The 22013-nt window shown below is 46.1% G+C and overlaps 2 long non-coding RNA genes across 2 annotated transcripts in view; one reads left to right on the forward strand and one right to left on the reverse strand.

Moving 5' to 3' along the window:
• The window catches only part of LOC118495801, a 542497-nt gene that overhangs the window by 102600 nt on the left and 417884 nt on the right, over positions 1 to 22013 (reverse strand). The gene's annotated exons all lie outside the window — the stretch shown is intronic.
• Positions 5642 to 20872, forward strand: LOC116062524. Its single transcript, XR_004108027.2, has 3 exons — positions 5642 to 5653; positions 6091 to 6094; positions 20745 to 20872. It is a non-coding gene; the product is annotated as an uncharacterized LOC116062524 (long non-coding RNA).

A 22013-nucleotide genomic window follows, 5' to 3' on the forward strand; every position in this document is an offset into this window, starting at 1 on the left:
TAGCAGAGACGGAGAGCGTAGGTATATGTAAGGAGATAACATAGACACAGGCTAATTATTGATCACTAAAATGATAGTTAACATTAGTAATTAAACTTAAACAGCTAATGGAAGTCCAAACTGCCTGAGAGCTTCTCCTGTACTATACGGTAATTCCTCTACTATGGGACAGTAAGTCTCGTGGTTATGACCCAATCATTAGCCTATTTTTATAAAAACGTCTGCTACGGAGCCATAACGTGAGGTACAAGGTAATGGAGCCTTTTATACATTGTCGTGTTTCTTTAGAAATAAACAAATGACAAATAGAGTCTTTAAACTCTTCAGATGTAAAGTTATTCTCTGTCAAAGTGACGTCAGAATGAATGGCAGTCAATGGGATGCCAAAAAAAGGCCCGCTCCCGCCCGCAGCAAAGTTAAAACCGCCCGCTCCTGCGAGATTTGCGTTGGGTCCCGCGGGACCCGGCGGGACCCAATCCCAATGCAGCCCTCTACCTTGGTGTGTCAGGACCTTAAGCGTTAAGGCCCGGACACACCAAGTCGATAATCTGCCGCCAGACAGTCTGGCGAGGTCATTGACTCGAGTCAGTTCGGTGTGTTCCGTGCCGTCGGACTCAAATGACCCATCTGATTGGTGGAGAGCTAACCCGGAAATAACGAGTGCAAAATCAAAATCTGATGAAAATCTTTTAAACTGACCTTTGTTGATCTGAAATGAAGACAGATTCAGCAACTGCACGGCCTATTTCTCTCTTAAAATGTTTTCACGTTTCGGTGAACTATTTTAGTCCAATATGAGATCGTATTCTGAACGAAGCCGCCATTATGCCCAGTTGAAAAATCCAGGAGCAGCCAGACCCAGGTGAAGCGTCTGTCCAATCAGCTGCCGGTTTTTATATTTTGGGCAACAATCATTGTATTTTAGGATGCCTATTGTCAGCTGGCTGGGGACTACAGCTGGAAATTAGCCGTTGAGGTTAAAGCTGCTCCTTACCATACTGTATAGTTCATTAAAGGGGACTGTCCACAACATTATAAACTAATAAACTAAATTAAACAGATTAGCGCCGCCTGCTGCTATCTCTCGCACGCGCAGAAAGTACGCTCAAGTCGGCGTCGCTTCAGTGTGTTCTGAGGCACTTTTTGGACGTCCGGGAGCCGACTGAACTCGTAAAATAAGGACGTTAGGACAGTGGCTGTCAGCATCAGATGCGACGAAAAAGGTGTCTTTCAGCGTGTTTGTGTAACGCACCGGGGAGAGCAGCAGTTAGAGAGGATTTAGAGAGTAGTATGTAAGGAGGTTGGTTGGGGGGGTGGATGGGTCAAACACAGGACTTTCACCCAGGAGAGAGGGGTTCACGTCCCGCTTGTCAGTCCCAACCAAGCGTGTTTGGGACTGTGTTTGGTCGGGACTATTGCCGTCCCTTTAGCGCTATAAGTAAACGCGCTTGGTCGGGACTATTGCCGTCCCTTTAGCGCTATAAGTAAACGTGCTTGGTCGGGACTATTCCCGTCCCTTTAGCGCTATAAGTAAACGCGCTTGGTTGGGACTATTGCCGTCCCTTTAGCGCTATAAGTAAACGCGCTTGGTTGGGACTATTGCCGTCCCTTTAGCGCTATAAGTAAACGCGCTTGGTCGGGACTATTGCCGTCCCTTTAGCGCTATAAGTAAACGCGCTTGGTCGGGACTATTGCCGTCCCTTTAGCGCTATAAGTAAACGCGCTTGGTCGGGACTATTGTCGTCCCTTTAGCGCTATAAGTAAACGCGCTTGGTCGGGACTATTGTCGTCCCTTTAGCGCTATAAGTAAACGCGCTTGGTCGGGACTATTGCCGTCCCTTTAGCGCTATAAGTAAACGTGCTTGGTCGGGACTATTCCCGTCCCTTTAGCGCTATAAGTAAACGTGCTTGGTCGGGACTATTCCCGTCCCTTTAGCGCTATAAGTAAACGTGCTTGGTCGGGACTATTGCCGTTCCTTTAGCGCTATAAGTAAACGCGCTTGGTCGGGACTATTGTCGTCCCTTTTAACGAAGGTCGGTTGAGTTTAGGAAATGGTCATGGGTGGGCGTACGGTTCTGTGACAAGCGCGAGGAAAGAAAAAAACGAAAAAAATAAACCGTGAACCCCTCTCTCCTGGGTGAAAGTCCTGTGTCTGACCCATCCACCCCCCCAACCAACCTCCTTACATACTCCTCTCTAAATCCTCTCTAACTGCTGCTCTCCCCGGGGCGTTACACAAACACGCTGAAAGACGCCTTTTTCGTCACATCAGACGCTGACAGCCACTGTCCTAACGTCCTTATTTTACGAGTTCTGAATGAGAACGGGATCTCCCACACCAAAGGCATGTGTCATATCCACTGCACCATCACCACCCAGTCTATTGTCTCGATGCTGCTTCTGTTCCCATCAAAAACCTATTAGTCTTGTTATCACTTTGAGTCTCGGCACTCAAACCTCCATCTCATATCTCCGTCGAAAGGCCAAATCCCTCCTTCCTGTTCCCGCCTGCACTTCTGCAGGAATCAAAGGATCATGGGAAATGATCTGTGTTTCCTGTGCACTAAACCTACATCTGCGCGTGATAGGATCTGACGTCGTCGCTCATGTCAATCTGCAGGTGAAATAAAGTAGAGATAAGCAGAGTGTGATAAGCTGCTGCTGCTCCTTGAAGTGTTAGATTTATTTCAGCGCTGTGTTTTGATCCTATCACTGCCGGCCGGTATGCTAAACCGCAGCATTTCCATGCACGCGGCGCTTGTGTTTTAACAACATATTCAGGGCGGCGGGCAGCCTCCCTTAGCCCGGTCACATCAGGTTAGTGATCCCGCAGGAGAGCGAGGGGAAAGCCAATGAGCCGGCCCGATCAAAACCCAAAATAACAACAACAGCAGCACTGCAGTGAGACACACTCTGCTTCCAGATCATCTATCACTGACAGACAGACATTATGAGTTTGTATTAAGACGAATATCAACACATTTTGGTTTTTAGAAGCATTTCAAAAGTGCTCATTCAGGGGCTTCATGTTCATGTGTATTAGAAGCAAACATACTGCATCGTCTCAGGTGCAATCACACTAAAAGTCACTTCTCGTTCATTGCACTTCAAGGAGGCGAGACGTATTTGCAAATTGATGTTATCAGTCTGTTTTAACTTTGACCTGTGAACTTGCAAAGATCTCCAATGCTGTCCCACTTTTCTAAGATTTTTCTTACAATTAGGCCCAATGTTCCCACAGCCCGATGGTCCCACAGCCCTATGTTCCCACAGCCCGATGGTCCCACAGCCCTATGTTCCCACAGCCCTATGTTCCCACAGCCGTATGTTCCCACAGCCCAATGTTCCCACAGCCCTATGGTCCCACAGTCCAATGTTCCCACAGCCCTATGGTCCCACAGCCCTATGTTCCCACAGCCCTATGGTCCCACAGCCCTATGGTCCCACAGCCCTATGTTCCCACAGCCCTATGTTCCCACATTTCTGGGACATTTTCAAAATTAGGTCTTGTGTTCCTACATTTCCCTTCAATTTAAGCCCTATCCTCCCACAAAATGTTTTAGGGTTAGGGGGATAAAATCTGATACAAATTTATGAAAAAGGAAATGTGGGAACATAGGCACGCTCCCAGCTGGACAGAGCAACCTCATGTGGTCACTAGAGACACGTTTTAATACCTGATGTTAATGTAATCAGGTGCCATAAGTAGGATTGTGAAGATCCAGTTTCAGCAAATATGACAGAAAGTTAGTTTCATAAGGCTTACCTACTGCACCTTTAAATCACATCTAGGTACAATCTGGATTAATTTTCTTTAATTTAAATGTGGCCTAGATGTCTTTCCGAGTGCTGCAGTCTTATTCACGGCAACTTTTACACGGCTGACTCTTCAGGGGAAAGGTTTCGGCAAGTTTTAATCTTGTGGTGGCATTCTTGGTTCTTATATTTAGCGTAACATTTGCTCTGGTAGTGTCGGAGTGTGACAGCAATCAGACATGGATCTCTCCCACCAACAGCGTGAGATTATGTTTGAGCTGTGTCTACAGAAACCCAGCTGACTCTCGGATGGACCGGTGGAAAATACAACACGTTAATCAGACAGCTTTTAGAGTTGGATAATGACGTTTCGATGGAGCATGGATAGCAGTTTTACCCGTGCTTTCTGTCTTTATGCTAACATAGGCTAATCCAGTCAGAAAGTCTATTTAAGAAGGTTTTAAACCGGTTTTAAACCAGCAGGGCAGTTTTTTGGGGGCTGGATCTGGCAACCTGGTCGTGTTTGTAACTTCCTAACATATCTGTTTGTTGTCAACAGAAAGAGGAACCAGATGAATAATCAGTTCATGCTTCATAACTCCTCTCATTCTCTGTCTTTCTGTCTCTCTGTCTGAAGAACTTCAGATCTGAAATATGATCATATTTGCTGTCAGACTCTCCGCTGTAGTTTGAGTGTTGATGTGCAGGTAGCAGCCCGTCTACCAGGGACGTGCACAAACATTTGGAGGGGCTATTGTTCTAATCTGATCTGGATAACAGGCAACACCCCCCTACATTTAACGCTACTATAGCTGAGGCAATGCTGCACGACGTGATGCAAATGTTACAAGCTGAAGCTGCTCTTTATTCAAAGCTCAAGTGGATTTTTTTGGTTACTATTCACAGGGCATTTGTCATAATCTCCATAACTTGAAAAACTCACTTGAAGGCAGAAGGGCTTTCCGTCTTTCACACGCAGCGCTCTGTGTGTAAGAAAACAAAGTCACGTGAGTGGGGGCAGTGGGCATCGCTGAGGGCAAGATTGGATGATTTAATTGGATTTCAATTTGGTAATGATGGTCGTATTATCGTATTGATGCAGCCACAACAGCAAAAAAAGAAGAAAGAAAAGTGTATTTAGGCTCTTTCACCAGAGGGGCAGCTAAGCCAGTCAGGGCAAACGGGCAGTTGCCCGAGCAACAATAGCCCGTACCTGTGCACGTCCCTGCCGTCTACGGCGATGCAGTTTTAATCACGTTTTAAGGGCTGTGGTTTCGGCTACACCGTGTGGATGAAGTCATCTTTATTTCTGAGGCATCAGTATGAAGCTCTTATCATCCCAGCGTGTGTAAATGTTTCCCCTCACATCCAGTTTCTCTTTCCATGAACAACCGGCAGAGTCTGATGCAACAGCTGCTCAGTTTATTTAAAATAAAGAGAGGAGAAATGTGGACAGAGCAGGCGTGTTTCTGAGGGGATAAAAAGACACGAATCACACTGGAAGTTACCACAAAATGCAAATTATTCTGCTCTTTGAAATATGAATTGTTGTAAGCCTTTTTCAGAAATTTTGTGATAATATTTTCAAACCCCTTAAAGCTGCATTAATAAATATACTCTATATTAGCAATGGATTCAATAGAGAGAATTTTAAGCTTCGATAATGTGGCGCATTTCTGAGTCAAACTGTATAAATTGGCCGGGTTTGTTCATAAGAGGGATTTAAATCTAACCCTTGGAATTTAATTGGATCACTCAACACTTTCTTCTCATGATGGGAACAACAATCTCTGACATTGGTCCAGTATTAAGAGAGATCGCTGCAGTTGGCAGCTGAGAAACAAGCTACAATGCAAGTTAATAGTAATTGTCCAGCTTGTATTTACAATCACAAAAGTGCTCGATTCGCCGCTGACAGACTCAGATTATTATTCTAAGTGTCTGACAACATTATGGAAAGGATTTCTAAGGAGGTCGACCTTTCTGTTAGAGAGTAAGATCCTTTTTTTAAACCGCAAAATTGCGTTCGCTAAACCCACCAGACTCCATGTAACTAAACAGTAATTTTAGCATCGTAAAACACACTTTCACATTCAAAGTCGACAGAAACTAAATAAAAATAAAACTATGAAAGTGAATGAATGAAGCCGTTTTGGGTTGTCTCTCCTCTTTAACCAACCCTCACAACTCTACTTTTGGTTGAAATAAACACATAGTTTACTGATTTACATGTGAAAATATGTTGGCTCTATACACGCTAAAAGTACTGCTTTTTTAAATGGAGTCTGGTGGGTTTAGCGCTAGCGACTTCAGAGCTGTTTCTGGTTAAACAGAAAGGTCTCAAAGAGGTTTTAAAGGTCTATCTCTGTAGGGATTCTTTCCATAATGTTGTCAGACAGATAGAATAATAATCTGAGTCTGTCAGTGGCAAAACAAGCACTTTTATGAAGGTAAATACAAGCTGCCCTATTAATTTACAGATTGGAAGATTGTTGTTTCCATCAGTCACTTAGACACAAAAACATTAAGATGGTAATTAACCTTTAAGATGGATGTAATGTTTCTCTGCTGTCTCCACACAGAATGAACATGTGAGGACTCGAATAAGAGAGCAGAACTGACTTTATTCTTCAGCATAAGTCATGATGTAATAGCGTGAAAGTGTTAAGCCGAGCTGCGTGATTTGCATGTGAGATAATCTACGAGTTGCCGTTACTACGAGATCAAAGGACTCGCGTCACTGTCGTCCCCGTATCAGCTGATTGGAGTCGACCTCGAGGCTTCTCACAGTGCGACAGTTCATCAAAGCGGCGAGGAAATCACAGCGGAGCTAATTACAGCCCCAACCAACACGCATTGCTGCAATTAACCTTATTGGATTTTTCCTGTGGTTTCGTGTTTGACAAAAGTAACGGAGGCTGCCGGGCTTCCTGCGTCACATTCACACGTTGTTTGACTTTGTTTCTGTTGCCTCTGGCCCCGTAAAACGCACAGACACTAACTGTTATCCAGTCTCACTTTTACACTTTTAAGACTTCAAGAAGAAAAAGAAAAAAGCAGGCTTTATCCCACTGAGCTGCTAGTTCAAGCTCACTCCTACAGATACATTTTTCTCTCTTCCCTAATATACAGTAATAATGTCTTTAACTGGATGCAAACTGGATTACTCAAGTACTAAAGGGATAGACCACGGATGGATTAATGTTGCTAAAAAAAATAAACACAAAACGACCATAAAGAGACGCTAAGTGACTGAAAATGGAAACAAAATAGTCATAAATATAATATATATATATATATATATATATATATAACAACTCAAAACAACTACAAAGGATGTTCAATGACAAAAGAATAGATAGAAATATCCGTAAAAAGGCCCACAAAGAGACACAAAACGACCACATAAACGTAAGAAGTCTAGGCTACGTTCACACGTTACGTCTTTACTGAAGCTGCCAGCGTCTCTCTCTCTCTCTCTCTCTCTCTCTCTCTCTCTGTCTGTCTCTCCCTCCATCTCTCTCTCTCTCTCTCTCTCTGTCTGTCTCTCCCTCCATCTCTCTCTCTCTCTCTCACTCACTTTCTCCCTACATCTCGCTGTCTCTCGCTCTCTCTCTCTCTCTCTCTCTCGCTCTCTCTCTCGCTTTCTCCCTACATCTCTCTCTCTCTCTCTCTCTCTCTCCCTTTCTCCCTACATCTCTCTCTGTCTCTCCCTCCATCTCTCTCTCTCTCTCTCTCTCTCCCTCCCTCTCTCTCTCTCTCTCTCTCCCTCCATCTCCCTCCATCTCTCTCTCTCTCCCTCCCTCTCTCTCTCTCTCTCCCTCCATCTCCCTCCCTCTCTCTCTCTCTCCCTCCCTCTCTCTCTCTCTCTCTCTCTCTCCCTCCATCTCTCTCTCTCTCCCTCCATCTCTCTCTCTCTCTCTCTCTCCATCTCTCTCTCCCTCCATCTCTCTCTCTCTCTCTCCCTCCATCTCTCTCTCTCCCTCCCTCCATCTCTCTCTCTCTCTCTCTCTCTCCCTCTCTCTCTCCCTCCATCTCTCTCTCTCTCTCTCCCTCCATCTCTCTCTCTCCCTCCCTCCATCTCTCTCTCTCTCTCTCTCTCCCTCCATCTCTCTCTCCCTCTCTGTCTCTCTCTCTCTCCCTCCATCTCTCTCTCTCTCTCTCTCTCTCTCTCTCTCTCTCTCTCAGCCTCTGGAGACTCGACCAGCTGAGAGCTGAGATGGTCTGTCTGCTATAAAATCTATTCTGATGGTTCTCAGGATAAAATGCGAGCAGAGATGTGCAGCTGTCGGCCTTGACTCCTCCGACATCTCTGTGAACAGCAGCCGGGCTGATGTGAAGGACTTCCAACTGCAAAATAATAAAATAAAAAAGGCAGATTTCAGGCTTTCCATTGGCGACAGAGGCAGCAGACCTTGACAGTGTTGTGATCAGTGTGCTTCTCATGGTGTCTGCACACATGAATAGAGGAAAAAAAGAAAATGCTCAGCCGAGTGTCAGAAAACAAAAAAAGCCCTCACCGGCAGAACGGCTCACTTCAGTTCAATTCAAAACTTCAGTTATGGCTCCCGCTGGTCCTGAAAACAGCATTAAATAATCTTTTTTCTGCCGCTGTCTTTTGAAAAGATCTCAACAGGAGGCATTACATTTGATCTGCTGGATGTGGTTGCTTTTTGTTCTGTATTTCAGCTTCTTTTTAAAGTAAGAGTTTTATCACGACTTTGCCACACAGATGCCATTTTTTTTCAGTTTCCTCCATCATTTCTGTCAGTGCTAACAAGATTGTACTCGCAAAGTCAGCGATGATAGCTGAGATCTGGGAACATGGTGACAGAATGAGTCTGTGGAGACGGAGTCACTTCTTTATAGATCAGGTTTCAACCATAGACATATATAATGGACCACCAGGTCCCGTGTCTCTGGACAGAGACCAGTGAAGGATATTAGAAGATCTTTCCCGGTGATGGCTGAGCGTTACTGAGCAGCCTCCAACTGAGCTTGAAGACGTAGATGTGACGTGAGCAACCTGTCTGAAAGTTGGAAGTCTTCTGGTAGCTGTGCCAAGAGAAATCTCAATCATTCCCAGTCAGTGATGCCGGGTAACGCGTTACTCTAATCTGACCACTTTTTTCAGTAACGAGTAATCTAACGCGTTACTATTTCCAAACCAGTAATCAGATTAAAGTTACTTATCAAAGTCACTGTGCGTTACTATATTTGTCATTTTCCTTAGTAAAAATATATATTGTTTTTACTTTCTTCTTGCATCTCAGGGAGTGAAGTCACGTTTTCAGCATGAGGACATGTGGACAGGTCACGTTTTCAGCATGAGGACATGTGGACAGGTCACGTTTTCAGCATGAGGACATGAGGACAGGTCACGTTTTCAGCATGAGGACAGGTCACGTTTTCAGCATGAGGACATGAGGACAGGTCACGTTTTCATCATGAGGACAGGTCACGTTTTCATCATGTGGACAGGTCACGTTTTCAGCATGAGGACATGAGGACATGAGGACAGGTCACGTTTTCAGCATGAGGACATGAGGACAGGTCACGTTTTCATCATGTGGACAGGTCACATTTTCAGCATGAGGACATGAGGACATGAGGACAGGTCACGTTTTCAGCATGAGGACATGAGGACAGGTCACGTTTTCATCATGTGGACAGGTCACATTTTCAGCATGAGGACATGAGGACATGAGGACAGGTCACGTTTTCATCATGAGGACATGAGGACAGGTCACGTTATCATCATGAGGACATGAGGACAGGTCACGTTATCATCATGAGGACAGGTCACGTTTTCATCATGAGGACATGAGGACAGGTCACGTTTTCATCATGAGGACATGAGGACAGGTCACGTTATCATCATGAGGACAGGTCACGTTTTCATCATGAGGACATGAGGACAGGTCACGTTTTCAGCATGAGGACAGGTCACGTTTTCAGCATGAGGACATGAGGACAGGTCACGTTATCATCATGTGGACATGAGGACAGGTCACGTTTTCATCATGAGGACAGGTCACGTTTTCAGCATGAGGACATGAGGACATGAGGACAGGTCACGTTTTCATCATGAGGACAGGTCACGTTTTCATCATGATGACATGAGGACAGGTCACGTTTTCATCATGAGGACAGGTCACGTTATCATCATGTGGACATGAGGACAGGTCACGTTTTCATCATGAGGACAGGTCACGTTTTCAGCATGAGGACAGGTCACGTTTTCAGCATGAGGACAGGTCACGTTTTCAGCATGAGGACAGGTCACGTTATCATCATGTGGACATGAGGACAGGTCACGTTTTCAGCATGAGGACAGGTCACGTTATCATCATGTGGACATGAGGACAGGTCACGTTTTCAGCATGAGGACAGGTCACGTTTTCAGCATGAGGACAGGTCACGTTTTCAGCATGAGGACAGGTCACGTTTTCAGCATGAGGACAGGTCACGTTTTCAGCATGAGGACATGAGGACAGGTCACGTTTTCAGCATGAGGACATGAGGACAGGTCACGTTTTCATCATGAGGACAGGTCACATTTTCAGCATGAGGACAGGTCACGTTTTCAGCATGAGGACATGAGGACAGGTCACGTTTTCAGCATGAGGACATGAGGACAGGTCACATTTTCAGCATGAGGACAGGTCACGTTTTCTGCATGAGAACATGAGGACATGAGGACATGAGGACAGGTCACGTTTTCATCATGAGGACAGGTCACGTTTTCAGCATGAGGACATGAGGACAGGTCACGTTTTCAGCATGAGGACAGGTCACGTTTTCAGCATGAGGACAGGTCACGTTATCATCATGAGGACAGGTCACGTTTTCAGCATGAGGACATGAGGACAGGTCACGTTATCATCATGAGGACAGGTCACGTTTTCAGCATGTGGACATGAGGACAGGTCACGTTTTCATCATGAAGACAGGTCAGCATGAGGACAGGTCACGTTTTCATCATGAGGACAGGTCACGTTTTCATCATGAGGACAGGTCACGTTTTCAGCATGAGGACAGGTCACGTTTTCATCATGAGGACATGAGGACAGGTCACGTTTTCATCATGAGGACAGGTCACGTTTTCATCATGAGGACAGGTCACGTTTTCAGCATGAGGACAGTTCACGTTTTCATCATGAGGACAGGTCACGTTTTCAGCATGAGGACATGAGGACAGGTCACGTTTTCATCATGATGACATGAGGACAGGTCACGTTTTCATCATGAGGACAGGTCACGTTATCATCATGTGGACATGAGGACAGGTCACGTTTTCATCATGAGGACAGGTCACGTTTTCAGCATGAGGACAGGTCACGTTTTCAGCATGAGGACAGGTCACGTTTTCAGCATGAGGACAGGTCACGTTATCATCATGTGGACATGAGGACAGGTCACGTTTTCAGCATGAGGACAGGTCACGTTATCATCATGTGGACATGAGGACAGGTCACGTTTTCAGCATGAGGACATGAGGACAGGTCACGTTTTCAGCATGAGGACAGGTCACGTTTTCAGCATGAGGACAGGTCACGTTTTCAGCATGAGGACATGAGGACAGGTCACGTTTTCAGCATGAGGACATGAGGACAGGTCACGTTTTCATCATGAGGACAGGTCACATTTTCAGCATGAGGACAGGTCACGTTTTCAGCATGAGGACATGAGGACAGGTCACGTTTTCAGCATGAGGACATGAGGACAGGTCACATTTTCAGCATGAGGACAGGTCACGTTTTCTGCATGAGAACATGAGGACATGAGGACATGAGGACAGGTCACGTTTTCATCATGAGGACAGGTCACGTTTTCAGCATGAGGACATGAGGACAGGTCACGTTTTCAGCATGAGGACAGGTCACGTTTTCAGCATGAGGACAGGTCACGTTATCATCATGAGGACAGGTCACGTTTTCAGCATGAGGACATGAGGACAGGTCACGTTATCATCATGAGGACAGGTCACGTTTTCAGCATGTGGACATGAGGACAGGTCACGTTTTCATCATGAAGACAGGTCAGCATGAGGACAGGTCACGTTTTCATCATGAGGACAGGTCACGTTTTCATCATGAGGACAGGTCACGTTTTCAGCATGAGGACAGGTCACGTTTTCATCATGAGGACATGAGGACAGGTCACGTTTTCATCATGAGGACAGGTCACGTTTTCATCATGAGGACAGGTCACGTTTTCAGCATGAGGACAGTTCACGTTTTCATCATGAGGACAGGTCACGTTTTCAGCATGAGGACATGAGGACAGGTCACGTTTTCATCATGAGGACATGAGGACAGGTCACGCTTTCAGCATGAGGACATGAGGACAGGTCACGTTTTCAGCATGAGGACATGAGGACAGGTCACGTTTTCATCATGAGGACAGGTCACGTTTTCAGCATGAGGACATGAGGACAGGTCACATTTTCAGCATGAGGACAGGTCACGTTTTCAGCATGAGGACAGGTCACGTTTTCATCATGAGGACAGGTCACGTTTTCAGCATGAGGACAGGTCACGTTTTCAGCATGAGGACATGAGGACAGGTCACGTTATCATCATGTGGACATGAGGACAGGTCACGTTTTCAGCATGAGGACAGGTCACGTTTTCAGCATGAGAACATGAGGACATGAGGACAGGTCACGTTTTCAGCATGAGGACATGAGGACATGAGGACAGGTCACATTTTCAGCATGAGGACATGAGGACATGAGGACAGGTCACATTTTCAGCATGAGGACATGAGGACAGGTCACGTTTTCATCATGTGGACAGGTCACGTTTTCAGCATGAGGACATGAGGACATGAGGACAGGTCACGTTTTCATCATGAGGACAGGTCACGTTTTCAGCATGAGGACAGGTCACGTTATCATCATGTGGACATGAGGACAGGTCACGTTTTCATCATGAGGACAGGTCACGTTATCATCATGAGGAGAGGTCAGCATGAGGACAGGTCACGTTATCATCATGTGGACATGAGGACAGGTCACGTTTTCAGCATGAGGACAGGTCACGTTTTCATCATGAGGACATGAGGACAGGTCACGTTTTCAGCATGAGGACAGGTCACGTTTTCAGCATGAGGACAGGTCACGTTTTCAGCATGAGGACATGAGGACAGGTCACGTTTTCAGCATGAGGACATGAGGACAGGTCACGTTATCATCATGTGGACATGAGGACAGGTCACGTTTTCAGCATGAGGACATGAGGACAGGTCACGTTTTCAGCATGAGGACAGGTCACGTTATCATCATGAGGACAGGTCACGTTTTCAGCATGAGGACATGAGGACAGGTCACGTTATCAGCATGAGGACAGGTCACGTTTTCAGCATGTGGACATGAGGACAGGTCACGTTTTCATCATGAGGACAGGTCACGTTATCATCATGTGGACATGAGGACAGGTCACGTTTTCAGCATGAGGACAGGTCACGTTTTCAGCATGAGGACAGGTCACGTTTTCAGCATGAGGACAGGTCACGTTTTCAGCATGAGGACATGAGGACAGGTCACGTTATCATCATGTGGACATGAGGACAGGTCACGTTTTCAGCATGAGGACAGGTCACGTTTTCAGCATGAGAACATGAGGACATGAGGACAGGTCACGTTTTCATCATGAGGACAGGTCACGTTTTCAGCATGAGGACATGAGGACAGGTCACATTTTCAGCATGAGGACATGAGGACATGAGGACAGGTCACATTTTCAGCATGAGGACATGAGGACAGGTCACGTTTTCATCATGAGGACATGAGGACAGGTCACGTTTTCATCATGAGGACAGGTCACGTTTTCAGCATGAGGACAGGTCACGTTATCATCATGTGGACATGACGACAGGTCACGTTTTCAGCATGAGGACAGGTCACGTTTTCATCATGAGGACATGAGGACAGGTCACGTTTTCAGCATGAGGACAGGTCACGTTTTCATCATGAGGACAGGTCACGTTTTCAGCATGAGGACAGGTCACGTTTTCAGCATGAGGACATGAGGACAGGTCACGTTATCATCATGTGGACATGAGGACAGGTCACGTTTTCAGCGTGAGGACAGGTCACGTTTTCAGGATGAGGACATGAGGACAGGTCACGTTTTCAGCATGAGGACAGGTCACGTTTTCATCATGAGGACATGAGGACAGGTCACGTTTTCATCATGAGGACAGGTCACGTTTTCAGCATGAGGACAGGTCACGTTTTCATCATGAGGACAGGTCACGTTATCATCATGAGGACAGGTCAGCATGAGGACAGGTCACGTTATCATCATGAGGACAGGTCACGTTATCATCATGAGGACAGGTCACGTTATCATCATGAGGACAGGTCAGCATGAGGACAGGTCACGTTTTCAGCATGAGGACAGGTCACGTTATCATCATGAGGACAGGTCACGTTTTCATCATGAGGACAGGTCACGTTTTCATCATGAGGACAGGTCACATTTTCAGCATGAGGACATGAGGACAGGTCACATTTTCAGCATGAGGATATGAGGACAGGTCACATTTTCAGCATGAGGACATGAGGACATGAGGACAGGTCACGTTTTCATCATGAGGACAGGTCACGTTTTCATCATGAGGACAGGTCACGTTATCATCATGAGGACAGGTCACGTTATCATCATGAGGACAGGTCACGTTATCATCATGAGGACATGTCACGTTTTCAGCATGTGGACATGAGGACATGAGGACAGGTCACGTTATCATCATGAGGACATGAGGACAGGTCACGTTTTCATCATGAGGACAGGTCACGTTTTCATCATGAGGACAGGTCACGTTTTCATCATGAGGACAGGTCACGTTTTCAGCATGAGGACAGGTCACGTTTTCAGCATGAGGACAGTTCACGTTTTCAGCATGAGGACATGAGGACATGAGGACAGGTCACGTTTTCAGCATGAGGACAGGTCACGTTATCATCATGAGGACAGGTCACATTTTCAGCATGAGGACATGAGGACATGAGGACAGGTCACGTTTTCAGCATGAGGACAGGTCACGTTATCATCATGAGGACATGAGGACAGGTCACGTTATCATCATGAGGACATGAGGACAGGTCACGTTTTCATCATGAGGACAGGTCACGTTATCATCATGTGGACATGAGGACAGGTCACGTTTTCAGCATGAGGACAGGTCACGTTTTCATCATGAGGACATGAGGACAGGTCACGTTATCATCATGAGGACATGAGGACAGGTCACGTTTTCATCATGAGGACATGAGGACAGGTCACGTTTTCATCATGTGGACATGAGGACAGGTCACGTTTTCATCATGAGGACATGAGGACAGGTCACGTTTTCATCATGTGGACATGAGGACAGGTCACGTTATCATCATGAGGACATGAGGACAGGTCACGTTATCATCATGTGGACATGAGGACAGGTCACGTTTTCATCATGTGGACATGAGGACAGGTCACGTTTTCAGCATGAGGACAGGTCACGTTATCATCATGAGGACAGGTCACGTTTTCATCATGAGGACATGAGGACAGGTCACGTTTTCATCATGTGGACATGAGGACAGGTCACGTTTTCAGCATGAGGACAGGTCACGTTTTCATCATGAGGACATGAGGACAGGTCACGTTATCATCATGAGGACAGGTCACGTTTTCATCATGAGGACATGAGGACAGGTCACGTTATCATCATGAGGACAGGTCACGTTTTCAGCATGAGGACAGGTCACGTTATCATCATGAGGACAGGTCACGTTATCATCATGAGGACAGGTCACGTTTTCAGCATGTGGACATGAGGACAGGTCACGTTTTCATCATGAAGACAGGTCAGCATGAGGACAGGTCACGTTTTCATCATGAGGACAGGTCACGTTTTCAGCATGAGGACAGGTCATGTTTTCATCATGAGGACAGGTCACGTTTTCATCATGAGGACAGGTCATGTTTTCATCATGAGGACAGGTCATGTTTTCATCATGAGGACAGGTCACGTTTTCAGCATGAGGACATGAGGACAGGTCACGTTTTCATCATGAGGACATGAGGACAGGTCACGCTTTCAGCATGAGGACATGAGGACAGGTCACGTTTTCAGCATGAGGACATGAGGACAGGTCACGTTTTCATCATGAGGACAGGTCACGTTTTCAGCATGAGGACAGGTCACGTTTTGAAGAAACATTTGGAGTCGCAGCACTGCAGTCAAACTTGCAGAGCAAGTCCCACCAGGTGGTGCAAAGCAGAGAGCAGGAGGTCCCCCATCACCCAAACAACAAAAGCAGGTCACGTTTTCAGCATGAGGACAGGTCACGTTTTCAGCATGAGGACATGAGGACAGGTCACGTTTTCAGCATGAGGACAGGTCACGTTTTCAACATGAGGACAGGTCACGTTTTCAGCATGAGGACAGGTCACGTTTTCATCATGAGGACATGAGGACAGGTCACGTTTTCATCATGAGGACAGGTCACATTTTCATCATGAGGACATGAGGACAGGTCACGTTTTAAGCATGAGGACAGGTCACGTTATCATCATGAGGACAGGTCACGTTTTCAGCATGAGGACATGAGGACAGGTCACGTTTTCAGCATGAGGACATGAGGACAGGTCACGTTTTCATCATGAGGACAGGTCACGTTTTCATCATGAGGACATGAGGACAGGTCACGTTTTCAGCATGAGGACAGGTCACGTTATCATCATGAGGACAGGTCACGTTTTCAGCATGAGGACATGAGGACAGGTCACGTTTTCAGCATGAGGACATGAGGACAGGTCACGTTTTCAGCATGAGGACAGGTCACGTTTTCAGCATGAGGACATGAGGACAGGTCACGTTTTCAGCACGAGGACAGGTCACGTTTTCATCATGAGGACATGAGGACAGGTCACGTTTTCATCATGAGGACATGAGGACAGGTCACGTTTTCATCATGAGGACAGGTCACGTTTTCAGCATGAGGACAGGTCACGTGTACCACGCAGCGACACAAACGTAAACAACAATGGAGGGAGGAGAGAGATGCGCAATTTCTAGCTGGAAACACAGTCACTATTTTGAGTTTGTGTCAGCTAAAGACGGCAATATTAAGGTTCGTTGTACACTCTGTGCTGGTGGGACAAAGTGCTGTCTAGCTACAAAAATACTACGTCAAATTTGAAGAAACATTTGGAGTCGCAGCACTGCAGTCAAACTTACAGAGCAAGTCCCACCAGGTGGTGCGAAGCAGAGAGCAGGAGGTCCCCCACCACCCAAACAACAAAAGCTGGACTTCGGTGCGAAACCAGTAAGTGGGGGAGAGTTGAAGAAGTTGGTGGGGCGGTATGTTGTAGAGGAAATGCTGCCCTTAAACACGGTTGACTCGCCTTCGTTTTGTGCCATAATAAACTAGATTCCTACTACTGGCAATGCCGAGCTGCCTCACAGTAAACCGGTTGTCATTTTCATGTTGAGGCTGTGGGGGTGTTGTCAGCAGCTGCTGAATGTAACTAATAAAGTAACTTGTAATCTAACTTAGTTACTTTTAAAATCAAGTAATCTGTAAAGTAACTAAATTACTTTTAAAATCAAGTAATCTGTAAAGTAACTATGTTACTTTTTCAAAGTAACTGTGGCAACACTGTTCCCAATCTAGCAGAGACGGAGAGCGTAGGTATATGTAAGGAGATAACATAGACACAGGCTAATTATTGATCAGCTGCTGAAAAAGTTTGGGAACAACTGAACTCATTGATTAATCGACTAATTGTTTCAGCTGTACTGAGCTGTAGGCTACAATTTCAAATGTTTGGTGTGCATAAATCTAAACTTGTAAAGTGACTTATACCGTCAGGTAAATGTAGTGCAGAAAAACGGACAATATTTAGAAGTATAATGTGGCAGAAAATGGAAATACTCAAGTACAAATAGCCTCAATTTCGCACGTTTACTTGAGTAAATGTACTTATTTACATTCCACCGCTGACTGCCATTATCGGGAGTGTGCCAATGCTCCCACAGCCCTATGGTCCCACAGCCCTATGTTCCCACAGCCCAATGTTCCCACAGCCCAATGTTCCCACAGCCCTATGTTCCCACAGCCCTATTTCCTTTTTCGTAAATTTTTATCAGATTTTATCCCCCTAACCCTAAAACATTTTGTGGGAGGATAGGGCTTAAATTGAAGGGAAATGTAGGAACATAAGACCTAATTTTGAAAATGTCCTAGAAATGTCCATAGGGCTGTGGGAACATAGGACTGTGGGAACATAGGGCTGTGGGACCATTGGGCTGTGGGAACATAGGGTTGTGGGACCATTGGGCTGTGGGACCATAGGGCTGTGGGACCATAGGGCTGTGGGACCATAGGGCTGTGGGAACATAGGGTTGTGGGACCATTGGGCTGTGGGACCATAGGGCTGTGGGACCATTGGGCTGTGGGACCATAGGGCTATGGGAACATAGGGTTGTGGGACCATTGGGCTGTGGGACCATAGGGTTGTGGGACCATTGGGCTGTGGGAACATAGGGCTGTGGGAACATAGGGCTGTGGGACCATAGGGTTGTGGGACCATTGGGCTGTGGGAACATAGGGCTGTGGGAACATAGGGCTGTGGGACCATAGGGCTGTGGGACCATAGGGTTGTGGGACCATTGGGCTGTGGGAACATAGGGCTGTGGGAACATAGGGCTGTGGGACCATAGGGTTGTGGGACCATTGGGCTGTGGGACCATAGGGCTGTGGGAACATAGGGTTGTGGGACCATTGGGCTGTGGGACCATAGGGTTGTGGGACCATTGGGCTGTGGGACCATAGGGTTGTGGGACCATTGGGCTGTGGGAACATAGGGCTGTGGGAACATAGGGCTGTGGGACCATAGGGCTGTGGGACCATAGGGTTGTGGGAACATAGGGCTGTGGGAACATAGGGTTGTGGGACCATTGGGCTGTGGGACCATAGGGCTGTGGGACCATTGGGCTGTGGGACCATAGGGCTGTGGGACCATAGGGCTGTGGGACCATAGGGCTGTGGGACCATTGGGCTGTGGGACCATAGGGCTGTGGGACCATAGGGCTGTGGGACCATTGGGCTGTGGGACCATAGGGCTGTGGGACCATAGGGCTGTGGGACCATAGGGTTGACCCCCCATTATCAAGTGCCGTAGAGCGGAAGCAGAAAGCTGTCTAACAATGATTTCCCTGAGTGCCTCAAGGGTTTCATCTCAAATCCAGTCACCTTTTTTTCTTCCCATTCCTGTATTTAACATTTAGTTTCGAACACGGACAATACGATGTTCCGTCCTGCCCATGAAGGCATCAAAGGCCGAACTGACAGCAGTGACGTGTAATTCTCTGCTCTGTCGCCTTCCTTCCTTCCTTCCTCTCCTTTCCGAGACCCAGGATTTAATTAGTTCCTCCTCTTCCCTTTTTATTTTTCCTCTACCAAAAACCCAGCGCCAGTGTCAGGTTTCTCCAAGCAGGAAGGTTGTTGTTCAGCCACCGATTCACGGTGACGTGATCGCACACTCTCCCCATTAATTAAAGTTTCATGTGAAGTGTCTGCAGGGAATCTCCGTTTCGCAGCCAAACTCCCATCCAGATGGTTGCAGATACGACGCCTCAGAGGACGGCTCTTTTGTTTTCTCTCCGCCACGGAGACAAATTTTTAATTTCTGTACAGTTAAAATGATCTTCCTCTTAATTGTTGGATATTAAACCGAGCAACTTCTGATCACGTCTGAAACTTTTGGAGAGCTCGTTGACGTCAACAGGCCGGTGCGAAGATGAGGGGAATCCCAACAGGCTGCTCTTCTTCCATTTGTTGTTTTGTATTTAACATTTATGTTACTCTCACATTGCCAGACCTTCCTCCACAGCGCTGAAGAGGAGGGTCTGGCTAGTCCACACAGCATTCCTGGATGTGTGCTAGGAAAAAGGTCAAGAATTTCCGTATACCCACTTACAAAAGTGCGGGGATGGGTACAACTCAATGGCGGCTGCTGGTCTTTTAAAGAGGGGAATCTCATTTTCGGCCTACATCATAAAAACTGTCCATTTATTTATAATATATTTATAATAATAATAATAATAATAATAATACAATTATAATATCCGTGAGAAGGTTTCATCAAGAGGCATGGGCATAGAGCGCAACAGTCCCGGCCACAGCGGGTTCTTGAAGTAAAAATACAATGCAATTTCTCCATTGACAGTTGCAGTATAAGCCATGAAATCGTAACCGTCGATGGTAGACTTAAAACCAGCTTGCCGACATGACTAAGCGATTGTATATGCTCATATAGACGCCAAAAATCATGGGGCACTACCCTTGTTTAGAGATAAATGTCTTTTATTCGCGATGTCTTGGATAAGTACTTCATTACCCACAATCCTGAACAATCCCACAATCCCACAGTGATGCCTCTGATTGGTGGAACTCATGCTGGTGAGGAGGGGGGGGGGGGGGCTGCCTGCACGATCCATCATGAGGATTTACGACACTGCACGAATCACGATCAGTTCCACGCTTCTGACGTTAGCCTCCACCGGGAAGCTAACGTTAGTTTAGCTAACAGCTAATTCTGCTAACCGCTAGCTGACAGCTTGATTCAGTCTAAAATAACTTAAGTTGTTAAGTTAATTCAAACTTATCACTGGGTAAAGCAGGCTACAGCTGACGTAACAGCCGTTATATATGTTAACGGTTATTTTCAGGTTTATTTTGAGGGTCTTTTAAAGTTATTACATGCTGTCTCAGCTAGCGGTTAGCCGAATTAGCTGTTAGCTAAACTAATGTTAGCTTCCTTTGTTCAGTGGTGCGCGGTGGTTTACGGGATGAGTAGTTCCTTCGCTCTGAGATGACGATATGTACACAGTCTTGTACCTTTGACTTTTTTTGAATTTTCTGTTCGTTTTTTCACTTGAAATTATACGTTGTATGCTTATGAGTCACGTCCCGTCTGGTTAGCCTAAGGCACGGTCTAAAACTCTTTATATACGGATTTTTCCAGACGTCTATGGGAGAAATGAACGGGAATTTTACTTCCGGAACCCAAGGTCTCTCGGACGAGGGGCGGGACTGTTGAGGTCTATGGCCAGCAGTACATTTTCTTTGTCACAGCACTTCCAGTCAGCCAGATAACTTTGTCATACCAGGAGAGCTGAAAAGACCTGTTACTTTGCTCTATATTTTGCACTAAATCAATCTTAGGTGTTGATCTGCCCTGCTGTATCTGCAGTATCTCCTCGTTAGGAAGACTTTCAAATGGTTTCGCCAAAATCAGGTCGACAATATTAGCATTGTCTGGCTAGTTCACCCCTACAACACTAGTCTAGCCTACTGTATGTATGAATGAATGAACAAACGATCTAACGAAACGATATTAAACTCAAAGGACGAAATGTGGGAATTAGGTTAAACTGAAACAAGGAATGTGGTGTATAATTGTATGAAATGTATGATGAAAATTGGCTAGCAATTTCGCCAAGCAAATACCAAAAAATAGGTTGCAGCAGTTTGTCATTTGACTACACTTGCAAAATCCGCGATGGGACTAAGCTGAGCTCTGGCTCTGCTCGTATAGCTTTGGTGACTTTTTATTAGGGCTGAACGATTAATTGCATTTTCGATAATATAGCGATATGTTAAAACGCGATTTCCTAATCGCAAAGGCTGTGATTTGATCACATGACTCACGAGAGCAAATCAGTCTGCACTCCGCAGAGAAAGCATCAACTAGCACGCTAACGCTACGCCGTACTTTAGCTGATTTCTGTCATTCAAACAACTGAGTTGTAGTTTAAAACTTTTACAGCCATTTTAATAAAATGAAGGGTTTTATTCGGGCTTGAGTCTATACATGCAGTTAATGGATACAGACACACAGAACTGAAGGCTCGGTTGGCAACGATTAGCTCTGATTAGTGGTTAGCTCCGGTTAGCGGTTAGCTCTGTTATAAAGATATGAGTGGAGGAGCTGCCACTGAGAGGGGTAACAATCAGACTCTGATAAATGACGTTGGGGGAGCTTTCACAGCAGCGTGGCTGCGGTGTTTCAACAGTTTTATTAGTACAGTTAATCCCACGGCAAGAACACCAGCAACATGCTAACGTAACGATAGCCTCTCTGAACAAGTGCACACGGCAGCACGCAACTAAACGAGGGGGAGGGGCTGGAGGCAGCTCCTCTCTGTGCACTGTAAAAAATTACGTGTGTGTGTGTGTGTACTATATTTTTACTTA

The sequence above is a fragment of the Sander lucioperca genome, chromosome 1 (assembly GCF_008315115.2).
Source record: "Sander lucioperca isolate FBNREF2018 chromosome 1, SLUC_FBN_1.2, whole genome shotgun sequence".
NCBI lineage: Eukaryota > Metazoa > Chordata > Actinopteri > Perciformes > Percidae > Sander > Sander lucioperca.